Source organism: Equus asinus, chromosome 4, assembly GCF_041296235.1.
Source record: "Equus asinus isolate D_3611 breed Donkey chromosome 4, EquAss-T2T_v2, whole genome shotgun sequence".
In the NCBI taxonomy this organism is placed as follows: Eukaryota; Metazoa; Chordata; class Mammalia; order Perissodactyla; family Equidae; genus Equus; species Equus asinus.
Genome location: NC_091793.1, coordinates 78,908,116 through 78,922,599, shown reverse-complemented (window position 1 = coordinate 78,922,599; position 14,484 = coordinate 78,908,116). Strand labels below are relative to the sequence as shown.

The 14,484-nt window shown below is 35.5% G+C and overlaps 1 protein-coding gene across 6 annotated transcripts in view; it reads right to left on the bottom strand.

The window, feature by feature from the left end:
• CCNT2 (cyclin T2) overlaps nucleotides 1-14,484 on the bottom strand; it is a 39,902-nt gene that overhangs the window by 21,825 nt on the left and 3,593 nt on the right. The window lies entirely within an intron of this gene.

Sequence of the window (14,484 nt, the reverse complement as noted above, 5' to 3'; positions counted from 1 at the left end):
CCTCACTGCTGATATTCTTCACTCTCCATTGCTGGCTTCAACCTTGACAGCTGGTCAAGTCTGAATTAACAAAAAGCCTGGGTAATTTCCAAGTCACTGAAGACGAGTCTACAGTCAGTTTCAAATGAATCATCCTTGTCTTCATTCTTTTAGTAATTAATTTTGTGCATACACTTGCATGTACATTTGTATTTAAGAACTAGCCATAGCTGTCTTATTACTTTTCAGTTTTAAATTTCGTAATCCAAAAAAAGCCCTAACAAAAGCAAAGACAAGACTCCAAAGTCTGCTTTCAGGGCTGGCCCTCTGGCCAAGCGGTTAAGTTTGCTTGCTCCACTTTGGTGGCCCAGGGTTCGCTGGTTTGGATCCTGGGCATGGACCTACACCAGACCACTCATCAAGCCATGCTGTGGCAGCATCCCACATAGAAGAACTAGAATGACCTAGAACTAGGATATACAACTATGCACTGGGGCTTTGGGGAGAGAGAAAAAAAAGGAAGACTGGCAAGAGACGTTAGCTCAGGGCCAATCTTCCTCACCAAATTCTGCTTTCTCTTTGCTGAGACATCATCAACAGGCTCATTCTATTTTGTTCTTATAGTTCATCTTTAGGTCCTACAGGTAGGTGAAGCCATTTCTCCCGTCTCTTAACTAGTCCAACACTACCCCTCCCTCAACTAAGTCAACAATAACTATTTTCTGTGCCTTGAAAATGGCTTCATTAATAAACATTCAGTTAGTTCTAGGTATCATAGCTCAAAATTTGGAAATCACTTGCCTAAAGACATAGTTAAGGAAAACCAGTAATGGAATAACTTCAGCAAAGACTCACAGAAAGAAGTTCCTAGAATAGGAAAAAGGGAGTAGAAACTTAGACATAAGGAAAAACAAGAGAGGCACAGCTCCCAGCAAAGAAGAAAAGGAACAGGTCAAAATGTCCATTTGTTAATAATAAAAAGATTACCAAGCCCAAACCAATTAAACCAAAATTCTAGTACAATCTCAAAATGTGGTTTAAATATTTTATTTTGCTGCAATGAAAAGACTGGCATTATAGTATTACAGAAAATGTCATTAACTCAGCTTGGCATTTTAGTTGCTTTCCTACCCATATAATTATGGATGAGTGTAATACTGCAACACGAGAAAATTTATATTGAGAATTAAAAAAATCTTCACACTGGGTGTTATCTGGGACATCTAATTACATTTCAAAGAGTGAGCTTAATAAAAACTGAAAAATATCAGTATTCAGCATTGCTGAAAAGCAGTACTGATTAAGAGAATAAAACTTGATTTCCATAGAGTAATTACATTATATTTAAATATGTTTAATATGCTTAAATACAATCTGGCATTTTAAAATTTATTTGAGTACCTCACCATTATAAATTTGTTTCTAAAATTAAAAAAAAAATCAACTTATAGTTTAAAGTACACTTAGCATTTCATAGTTCAGTCTGTACTCTCCCATATACACTCAGCTCTTACCAGCCTACAACACTCATATAGTATGGTGAAACAAGAACATTAACATTGCATAGGTATTCAAATATTCTTTATAAATCCTACAAAAGTCCACTTTCCTTCAGATGACTAAATAAATAAGAACAAATGTTACAGAAAACTTAATATTGTGAAGACAGCAGTATTCTCCGTCTATAGATCCACACGATACTTATCAAAATCCCAGGTTCCTTTTTTTTCAGACACTGACAAGCTGAGCCTAAGATGCATCTGGAAATGCAAGGGACCCAGAAAGCCAAAATAATCTTGAAAAAGAAGAACAAAGTTGGAAGACATACTTCCTGAACCCAAAACTTAACTACAAAGCTACAGTAATCAAGACTATGTGGTACTGGCAGAAAAAAGACACAGATCGTGGAATAGAACTGAGAGTCTAGAAACAAACATCTAACATTTATGGTCAATTGATTTCTCAACAAGAGTGCCAAGATAATTCACTGGGGTAGGAACAGTCTTCTCAACAAACGGCGCTAGGACTACTGTATACTACCCATACGCAAAAAAATGAAGTCAGTCCCCTTCTTTACACCATAAACAAAAACGAACTCAAAATGGATCACAGAGCTAAATCTAAGAGACAAAACTATGAAAACCCTTAGAAGAAAACAGAAATAAATCATCATGACCTTGGATCAGGCAATGCTTTCTTAGATATGACATTGCGGGGGATCAGAATCAGCCACCCCAAACTGTGTCTCTTTACCTTGATAGAACAAAAGACTGAAAGAAAACTTTGGCCTTGCCCCAAATTGCCTAAAAGAATTTGAGATAGAAGGCCTGATCCAGGAAGGAGCTAATACCATGAGATAACTATAGTATAATGTAAAATAGGTATGATAAGAAAAGCACCAACAAGCCCATCTTACCGAAATTCCGTCTCTTGGGCCACATGCTCAGTAAACAGTTGTCTAATATTTGCTTTTCCATTTCCATGTGAATTACCTTCCTCCCATTTGAAGCCCCAAACCACTATCCTCAACATCCTCCTTTGTCTTTAGCTCAAGATGGTATTTAAGCTGGCAGTTTGGCCATTTTGTTGAGTTGCTCAGTTTACCTGAGTGTCTCTCAATGTATACATGTTATAAAGTTTTGTTTGATTTTCTCCTGTTATTCCTTCTCATGTCAATTTAATTTGTAGCCCTGCCAGAAGGACCTAGAGTGGGTAGAGGAAGTGTTCTTCCTTCCCTACAGCATCAAAGCAAAAGTGACAAAAGAAAAATACTAATAAACTGGATACATGTACTACAAATACCATTAAGAAAGTGAAACAGAACCCATGGAACTAGAGAAAATATTTGCAAATCATGTATCTGATAAGGGACTGGTATCTAGAACATATAAAGAAGTCTTACAACTTAATAAAAAGACAACAGAATTTAAAAAATGGAAAAAGGATCTGGGTAGACATTTCTCCAAAGACACACAAAAGGCCAAAACACATCAAAAGATGCTAAATATCATTAGTCATTTTGAAAATACAAATCAAAACCACAATGAGATACTACTTTACTTTCACTAGGATGCTATAATAAGATGGCTAGGATGAAAAAGACAGACAACGACAAGTGTTGACAAAGATGTGGAGAAATTGGAACCATTATACTTTGCTTGTGGGAAGGTAAAAATGGTGTAGCTACTTTGGAAAACACTTTGGTAGTTTCTCAAAATGTTTTTAAAAAGCTATACAAGATTACTGAGGTCTAGAGTTACCATACAACCCAACAATTCCACTCCTAGGTATATATCCAAGAGGAATAAAAACTTGTCCCCACACAAAAAACTTGTACACAAATGTTCACCGCAGCATTATTCATAAAAGTCAAAAAGCAGAAACAACCCAAATGTCCACTGACTGATAAATGGATAAATAAAATGAGGTTTATCCACACAATGTAAGGGATGTTATTCAGCAATAAAAAGAAATCAAGTACTGATACACGCTACACTATACCACAGATGAATCCTGGAAAAATTACATTAAATGAAAGACCACATATTGCATAATTCCATCTACATGAAATGTCCAGAGTAGACAAATTTATAGAGACAAAGAATAATTTAGTGGTTGCCCAGGGTTGTGAGAGGGAGAGAAATCAGTGAGCAACTGCTAATGTGTATAGGGTTTCTTTTTGAGGTGATGAAAATATAAATTCAGACTGTGATGATGGTTATACAACTCTGTAAATGTACCCATTGAATTGTACATTGTAAATGGGTGAATTTTATGGTATGTATATTATATTTCAATAAAGATGTTTAACAAAAGGAGCTAAAAGACATCTCTTTTAAATATTCAGTGTACACAGATCAACAAAGGAAATTTCAAGGAAACCAAAAGCCAAATAATAGCACAACGAATAATGGTAAACAACATTCACCTTAACCATGTATAACTTTACTGCACATTTGTTAATTTAAAAGCAGAATCAGTTTTCATTTTCAGAAGGTATATACTATCCATTTCTTAAACAATGATTAACTTTTACATTAAATTATGCAAGTATTTCAGAAAACCATTAATTTGCTTGTTTGGTTAACAAAAATGAAGAGATTCTGTTTAAGTCCACATAAAATGAACCATAACACTAATTCAAATAGCTACTTCCATTCTGCACCCAAAACTCTAGGCATTGAGGTAGAATAATACCAACTATCTACAGTATCTATCTAAGGATGTGGGGAGCTTGTAAAAATCTGGTATCCTCTGTGAATCCCTGCACCATTTTAAGACTGCCCCCAAATCCTCCGAATTTCCTTTCCCTACTCTCTCAGTTATTTTTTTTTTCCAAGCATGGAATTATGTCAGTTTTCATGGTCTTATGATTCTAGACCAGAAAGGAACCATTGTTCCTATTTTTTCAACTTCTAAATAAGCCATCAATTTAATATTGAACTACAATAGTAATTTTATTTGTTGATATATTAAAATGTCTATACATTCCATTAGTAACTGGTATTACTTTTAAGAGTTTATAGTCCAAACCAGCACTGTCAAAGAGAGACGTGAACCATAAACGTAATTAAAACTTTTCTAGCAACCTCGTTAAAATAGTAAAGAAACAGGAAATTAACCACTTCTAGTTAGCGGCTATATAGATATACATATTAGTACAGGTTTAAGCACATAGCTGACATGCTGATAAGAAAATTCATTAAAATTACGTAAAACTAATTAAAATGTATTAAATGTTTATAGGCATCACAAAATGGCTCAAACTGAATACTGTTCCTAATTATTCCCACATAAGAAAGTTTAAAGTAAACAACTAAAGGTTTTTTCTCCTCTCCCACTAGAATATTAGCCCCTTAGGGAAAGCACTATCTATGTCTTAAAAAAACAACAACACTATTTTGGATACTGCTTCTCACATAACACGCACTCAATGTTTGTGGGATAACTCCTGTCATGTAAACATACAGCACACTGTCATTAAGCACAAGCCATTAAAGCCACAACATTTAAAAGCTCTGACACTGAACAGTAGGTGAACGTCTATAGTCCGCATTCGTTTCCTTTTCTGTATCAGACTCAACTTAGAGAATAACTTTACATTACATTTATTTTCTTAAATATGATCATATAAAGAGTACTTAATAAGCCAGCTCTATAACTAGAACCATAACTTACTTAAGTATAATATATGAAGTTAATGCTCCAAAATAATGTAGGGTGGTAAGGTTTCTATCACTTTCCCCATTCACTAGCATGAGCAGACACGTTTATAGTAGAATGTACAGTGATCTAATTTTATTTTCACTGAAAAAAGTTACCGTAACTAATTTTATGTACTAAAAACATCTTCAGAATAGCTGTTCAAAAAATGCCTTCAAGGTCAGTTTATAAGTTACATAAAGTCAGTCTTTATACAGAGAGCTGTGTGTGTCTTAGCCAATGCAAACACTCAATGCATATCTGTTAACGTAACAATCTGCTCTATTCTACACACCAGACTTAGTTTAGAATCACTACCTTACCAAATTGTATAAAATGCTTTCTAAGTTCTGGAACAAATAAGCTAAATCACCATAGAAGCATATGAACTATCAAGACAAACACACACGTAGGTGTGTGTACATAGAAAAGGTTTAAATTATTTGACTATTTTACAATTGTCTAATTTTGGGGGGGAAAAGCTGCTTCATAAAGACTTGTCTAATATATAGTCAATACACTCCATCAGCCAACGTACCTGTAATTAGGCAGATAAAGTGCCTATGTTTCAAAATAACATTAAAGCTTTTCGGAAAACTTTCCAGATTTCTTTTCAGAATCAATTTGAGAAAATCAAGAATATTATACATGCTTTTTTATGTCTACCAATAAACTCTCCCAGATGGATCATTCTCCTTAACAAATGAACTTCAAGTGATTTTAACTATTCCTAAAAAATCATCTGTTATCTTCCCAGAAGGACTTATATCTATTAAGGACATTTAGATTACAGTCTATTGTAGTATGATTAGAAATTAGCATATCACCTCCTAAAGCGACTGAGGATAACCTTTTAATGTCTTACATCTGAAGAATTCTGACACTTGGGTAACAGGATAGCAAAACCAAAACTCAGTGGTTATTTATAACCAAACCACTTGACAAGGAATTCCTAGGAACTCTCGAAACACAAAAACAGGCTACTGTGTAACCACAATACCTACACAGTATCAGCATCTAAGCAACAAGAAGGAAGGGAAGTAATGGGGCATTTTGGCCTGGACTTGATAACAGAAGAACCTCAAAATAGCTAACAGGCTTGGAAGTCATGATGGGCCAGTTTGAGAACAGCAGTTAAATCTGGGAGGAGTTTTGCCAAGTTAAGTAAGTGGGTGGATGCAAGAGTCCTAGAATGGGGCTTAAAGGGTTGAAGCTAACTTCTATGATCTCCCAAGGCATTCTGCCAGGATTCCATATTGAAGAGAAACCTCTGGGAACAAAAACAAAATTGGCAGGATAGGGACAGGTGAAAGAGAAGATAAAAATGAGAGAGGGAAACACAGTCAGGAAACCTCAGAAAGCAAGCTGGTACATTTCTGAATATTATACAAAAGAAAAGGGAGCTCTGTGAAGTTAGAAAAACTACTCTGAAGCACATCTTAAAGCTCAGGAAAACTAATCTGTTATAAAAGTGAGCAACAGAAGAGTATTTAGGTCATATAAAGATACTATGACAAAAAATTAGAACAGTTGTCCCTAAAGCAACAAAATCACACTATAAAGAATTACTTAAAATTTTTTTTTCAACAAATGGTACTGGTAAAACTAGATATCCGCATGCAAAAGAATGAAATCACACCCTTACCTTACATCACATACAAAAATTAACTCACCATGGATCAAAGACCCAAATGTAAGAACTAAAACTATAAAATTCTTGGAAATAGGAAAAGCTTCATGACTTTGGATTTGGCAATGATTTCTCAGGTATGACACCAAAAGTGCAAGCAACCACAGAAAAAATAGGTAAATTGGACCTCATCAAAATTAAAAACTTTTGTACACCAAAAAAGTGAAGACAGCCCACAAAATGGGAGAAAATATTTTAAAATCATGTACCTGATACAGGATTAACTAATATCCAGAATATACAAAGAACTCCTACAACTTAACAATAAAAAACCCTAATTAAAAAAATGACAAAGGACTTGCTTGAATAGATATTTCTCCAAAGAAGATACATAAATGCCAACAAGCACATGAAAAGACGCTCAACATCAGTAGTTATAAGAGAAACAGAAATCAAAACTACAATGAAATACCCCTTCACAGCCATCAGGATGGTTATCATCAGAAAACCAGAAAAGAGCAAGTATTGGTGTGGATGTAGAGAAACTGACACCCTTGTGCTTTGCTAGTGGGAATGTAAGATGGTACTGTCTCTGTGGAAAATAATACGGTAATTCCTCTAAAAATTAAACACAGACTTACAACATGATCCAGAATTCCACTTCTGGGTACATATCCAAAACAACTAAAAGCAAGGACTTGAGCAAGATATTTGTAGACCCATGTTCATAGTAGCATTATTCACAACAGCCAAAAGGTAAAAGGAATCCAACTGTCCATTGATGGATATATGGATCAACAAAGTGTGGTTCATACATACCATGGAATATAATTCACCCTTAAAAAGGAATGAAATTCTGACACGTTACAACATGGATGAATCTTGAAGACATTAAGTGAAAATAAGCCAGACACAAAAGGACAAATACTGTATGATTCCACTTATATGAGACACCAAGAACAGTAAAATTCACAGAGAGTAGAATGGTGGTTCCAGGGGCTGGGGGAGAGGAGAATATGGAGTTTGATTAATGAGTACAGTTTCAGTTTGAGAAGAAAAAATCTTCTGAAGATGGCTGGTGGTGATGGTTGCACAACAATGTGAATATACTTAACGCCACTGTACACCTAAAAATAGTTAAAATGATAAATTTTATGTATATTTTACCACCCAACAAGAAACTAAAAAGGTAACCTACCTCCAAACTAAGAGACATTAAGAAAATGATTCAAAACATGAAACCTAAGCAAAAGAGATGTGGAAGCACATATTGAAAGAGGATATCACACACCGAAGTATATTAACCCAGAACAATCAACATCAAGACACGTTGTAGTAAAATTACTAGAATTATTTTTTTTGTTTTCTTAGTCCCCATCTGTTGCCAGGTCTATTCCTACTCTGCCTGGACTAGAGGTCAGAGTACAGGAAACCAGGATTCTGAGTGAGCACAGCACATGCATGCACAATTTGCTACCTGGCCTGGATATGGTCTGTCTCACCCACCAGGCCACATCTTGGGGCCAGCAGCTCCCTGCACTGTGCTGCTGATGAGAAGGTCTGAATGATGGTTATCATCAGACCCATATATATCTGCTGTCCTATGTGACTTGTGGCCTATCCATCAATCTCAAAATACATGATTTTAAAGGAAAAAAAATCATCTGGCCATTTAGGCAAAAATAAATTTAAGAAAATTGGATCACCACCCAAACTGCCAGCAATGCTTTATGCCAGAAAAGAGTTGTTACATATTTAAGATACTCAAGAAAAGAAAGCATGAGCCAAGAATTTTATATCCAGCAAAACTGACCTTGAGTATGAAGAACACAAACTATTATCAACATGTAAAGACTCAGAGAACATTGTTTCCATGATGTTCAAGAGAACTTCAAATGATTCAAATGACTACAGAGACTTCAACATAAGCACTGGTAGTGAATAACAAATATATAGTTACTAGCAGAACTAAGATTAAGTGAGGATTAAAAGGGAGAGTTTTGTAATGGCTATTTAACATAATGTAGATATAGTACAACTTTTAAAAATCAGGGGTGAGAGGGGAGAGCAAAGCAAAAACATTTAACTCTTCTCAATAATTATATTGGTGCTGGTAGTACTGTTATTCTGAAACTTATTTGTGTAATGTGGGATTAAGTTAACAAGTACTTATGAGATATTTAAATTGTATCATCCTACATTCTTGAGAACTAAAATTTTTGGTGTGAAAGAAAGCTCACAGAGATGTAATACAAAAGAGAGTAAGTAAAAAATGCTGTCTTAAATCAGAATGAACTCCTGATGTATTCAAATACATATTTCAAATAAACATATAACAAGTCCAGCTAACACGTATTTCATGTGTAAATGAATAATAAACATCCAATATATGGATGCACATAGTGAACATATTATTTACTGTACTATATATTTCCTAACTCTGTTTACTGAAGATGCCTAGAAACAAGACCAACGTAGTAAGAATGAGCATACCTAGTGTCTAGGTTGTGGTCTTAAAATACCACTTCCTATTAAAAGTGGGCAGGGTTTCTCAAAGAAATGACCAGTTCCACCCATGGAGCAGGAAATGTAGAAGACGAAACTGGAGTGTCTTGCTATAACAGACAGTGAAGAAGCCATCCAAGATTATTAGGGTATAGAATTACCATATGGTCCAGCAATTCAGCTCCTGGGTATATACCCAAGAGAAACCAAAACATACGTCCACACAAAAACTTAAACGTAAATGTTCATACCAGCAATCTAATAACCAAAAAGTGAAAACAATCCAAATGTCTATCAACTGATGAATGGATATATAAAATGAGGTGTCATGGTAGTTCAGCAAGAAAAATAAACCAAGCACTAATACAAGCCACAACACAGATAAACCTTGAAAACGTGCTAAGTGAAGGAGGCCAGTCACAAAGGACCATAAGTTGTATGACTCCATTTATAGGAAATGTCTAGAATAGCCTGGGGGGAAGAATGGGGAGAGAAGGCTAAAGGTTGTGGTTTTTCTTCTTGGGGTAATGAAAATTTCTAAAATTGATGCATAACTGTGAATATATGAAAACACCATTGAACTGCAAGCTTTCAATGGGTGAAATACATGGTATGTGAATTATATCTCAACAAAGGTGGTAAATATAGGTCAAACATCAAGTATTTATCCTGCCTTCTCTATAGGAACTGTACCACTGAGTGTTGAAATAGTGGATGATTCACAGCATTTCATTATAAAAATATCCCAATTAATAAATGAAGAAGAAATGACAGAATTATAGTATCACCAATGAAAGGATCTAGGCACTGAATATTAACAGCTGCTAACACCTCAAAAAGAGAGACAAATTAGGTGCCTCTTGATGAAAGAACATAACACCACCTGTAGTCTTGCTAAACTGATCTAAAATGAGTCTGATCAAATTTCTGAATCCAACTGGCAATCTGCAGAGAATACAAGACCAAAAGAAAGTGATTTAACTGCACCATAAGTATAAAATCAGCAAGATCCAGACAGTTGGAAACTCTACAGGTCTAATGCCTTAGGTCCTCCAATAGGTAAAATTTAAGTGAAAGAAAGGGATGGAGGGGAAACCAGTATACTGAGAGACTTAAAAGACATATCAAAATTTTTAATAATGGGCAAGACTACACTGAGGTGTTTGGGAACGCAGAGTTGGATGACAAAACTATAAAGAAACTGAAGAAAGTGATTACTATATAACAAGGATACTGGTTACTTTGTAGAGGGAGGGAAGGGGTTGACATCAGGACGACACATGAAGGCACTTGTCGGGTAGTTACCAAAGTTCTTTTTCTTGACTTGAGTGGTGGTTACAAGGTTGTCTGCCTTATAATAATTCATTAAGCTATACTCTGTTTGGTGGTTTTATATGTTTGTGTTTTATTTTATAATAAAAGGGGAAAACCCTTCATCTCACATATGCAGTTATGCTATAACACTAAACGACTCCAAACAGATGGAATACAATAGGATGTGAATAGGACCCAAAAGATAAGATCTGAGATAGAAATTTAGAAGTGGAAGACTGGAGTTATTTGGGGAATGCTTTATGAAGAGGTGGAACTTCAGCTGAGTCTTAAAACCTGACACATCACACTCACATGGGAAGCAGAGAGAAAGCACCGAGAAAGCACCATACGGAAAAATAGAGATGCACAATGCATAAATGCTAAGACTGATATATGACTGAAAGAGGAATGTGGGGCCTAATTTAAAAGAGGACTTCACTGGATTTTATCCAATGAGGTAAGCAAATCAAAACCAGAGAGTATTTTCATTGTTTACTTGTCTACTCATCTCCTCCTTAGAAACCACTGGCATCACAGTTAGTGTGTCCTATTTCTTAAACATATTAGGGTAGGACAAAAGTGAGAACTACAGCATAGGATCAGGCAAGGGACGTGGGTTCAAATGCCAATCACGTAACGGGTGCTCTGATTTTGGACAAGTCACTTAGTAACTGCATCTGTTTCCTCAGGAGGATAATGCTTTAGTTGAGATGAGTAAAGTGCCTGTTACAGTGAGAGTTTCATAAATTGTCATCCATGCAACTTATAGTTGAAAAGGAATTTAGAAATCATCTAGTCTCATAATCTCAAATTTACAGTCCAGGAAACAGGTGTTTGGTTAGTTATCTGTCATTTTGAACAGCAAAGATACAGAATAGTCCATTACTGCAGAAAGTTCTACTGGACAGCACTGCAGTATTTCCCCACAGTATTAATGGATTTTGAATAAGATTATTCCTGGATTAATTGCTTCATTAAATGAAAAGGCAGAAGTAGAAGTGAGCTATAACATAAACAACCACTCAGATTTCACAAGGCACTTTAGAAGGTAAAGGATTGAAACACATGCTGATTTGACTCCTATAAAATATGACCAGAGTATAACAATGGATTCCGAGAGAGACAGAGGAAAAAGCAAAATTTAAACCAATGGTCTTCAACTCTGGCAGACATGAGTATCACCTGGGAAGCTTGTTAAGGTAAACAATCCCAGGTCCTGCTACAAATACCCTGATTACATAGGTCTAAGGCACAGCCCAGTAAAGTATATTTTTAACAAGCATCCTGATAATTCTGATCCAGGTGGCTGGTGAATCACAAGTGGCACATCACAAAAGCTTTACACATACTGCTTTCAGTGAAAAACTTCAGGGACACGAAAAGATTTCTAGTAACAAATACTTGAGGATTTTATAGTGGCGATAATTGCATGAGCTACGGAGTCTAGATCTGGGTGTGATTTTTGCTTCTGTCACTCTGTGACTTCAGACAAGGTATTTGACCTTTATGATTCTTCCTTATCTGCATTAAGAAAGGGGACATCAACCTCAAACAAATGTTTAAGAACCGCATACCAAAATAAACCTAAGAAGGAAAAACAACCAAACCAAGATACTCTTCCCATGAAATCAGTAAATAAATACAGGTGGACACATCTCCAGATAAGCATAGAGGTAATAAAGCAAAATGAAAGACTAGCAGATATGATTAACCAAATCACTTTATGTCAAAAAAACCACGGAAAACAAAGTTAAAAGGCAAACCAGAAAGGTATTTACTCATATTATAATGAGAAATTCATAAAGAGCTCAAAATAGAGGCTAAGAGAAACAGTACTTCACAGAAAGGCAACCTTTATTAACAAATTAAACTTTAGATTTTAGGAATACCAAAAATAGTTTCCCTAAAGCCCTCAATTAGAAAAAGATTACAAATGTGATCTTTGTCCTTAAGGTCCCGAGGAATTTCAGACAGACAGACATTTTTTACTAGAACAGATTAAATTCACCAAACACTAAAAATTAATCTAGTGAAGATGATACAGCTTCAGTCTCCTTCCCTCAACTCTTTAGGGTTTTCTCAACCTCAGCACCAATGACATTTTGGACCAGTAACTTTTTGTTATGGGGGGCTGTCCTGTGCATTGTAGGATATTTAGCAATATCCTTGGCTTCTAACCATTAGATGCCAGTAGCACGCCTTCCCCCTCATTTGACAATGAAAAATATCTCTGGACAGTGCCCAATGTCCCATGGTGGGCAAAACTGCTCCCGGTTGAGAAATACTGGGTCAATCTCTAATATCCCTTCTGGTGTCATTTTAAAATTTACTTCCCCAGAAACAGCCACACTTAACCCCACCAAGGACCAGTCCAATTCTGTAGGTTCTCAGATTGCTGCTGTGTGCTAGATGTAAGAACTGTTAGGGGAAAAAACCCTTTTCTGTGTTGAAAAAGATATATACATATCATATATTTTTGCACAAGCAAAAAATATTTCTGAAAAAGTACACAAAATCTGTTAACAGCAAATGCTATAGGGCAGAGGGCTTACACACTTGGATCAAGGGAGGTTTATCATATCCCTTTTTCTACTGTTTTCATTTACCATATTCCTATACTAGTTTTCAATAATAAAAGAAAACATTTTAAGTGCACCTATGTGAGGAGGATGTAGGTAGAGGAAAATGTCTAAGGATTCATTCAACAGACCTGTGAGCAACAAGATTTGATCGATGCTACGGACAAACAGTTACTGAGTACTCTATGTAAGGTACTGGTGACACAACAGGGAGTAAAGCCAAAAAAACAAAGAAAATAAACAAAAAACCCCTGCCTTTACAGTGCTTACCTTCTAGTTTAAATGTGTTTCTTTCTGGGGGGAGTGCTAACCAATTCCCCAAAAATGTTTGTTTTCTTTCACAAAAGGCAATCGTCCATGACAATTTTATGAGTAATTTGACTATAAATAAACACAGTTAGTGTAAACTGGGTAAAATCTAAAAAAAAAGTCCTGAATAAATCTCTACGGCAAGGACTATTATTAAAAATTATAAAGGGAGAGTGCTATATTATCAGACAAACAACAGAGATTGTGAGCACTTCTCTGCATACAGAAAGAATGTCCTCCCTATAAATTGTTAAAGTCTCTACAGGGGAAGAAAAGAATGCAAAAAGAACATCCTCAAATTTTCAGATGACATCTACAAGTTAATTGAGACTGTAAGTAAAAAGTGGTAATCAAAATTTAGCACAAACATACACATTTGCTTACGTGCAGCAGCTGACCAATCTACCTTAAATGCATAAAATGAAACTGAGCTATGACATGGATGATGCATTCTTAGAAGTCATTACAGTCATTCCTTAAAATCATTAGTCCCGAAACCGGTCCTTAACTAACCGTGTACTCTTGGAACCTTAAACAGAACTACAATACATTTAAATCGGAACTATAATACATTTAAATCTGGCATATTATAAACAGCTCCAACCACTGCAGCTCAAAAGAGAGGCAATGGAACTGAGGGAAATAAAGATTAAAATGACCCTGTGAGTTGGAGACATACTATGATAATAGATCATGACCAACAAATACTCAGAAGAGTGTGCTCTTTACAACCTGATTTTAAGAGAAACTATTAGACTTGGAATTAACATAAGAAACAAATCTATCATAAACTTGACTAACCAAATTAATGAATACAGTTTCTAAGAGAAGCTGGGTCAACATCTATTCTAAGATTGACATTGGGGAAGATGCTCTTCCAGTGTATACCTTGGAGGCACTGTTGCTTCCAGAGCTTTTTATACTTTACTAGATTTATCTTGAGCTTGATCCAGCAAAGCCATTCTT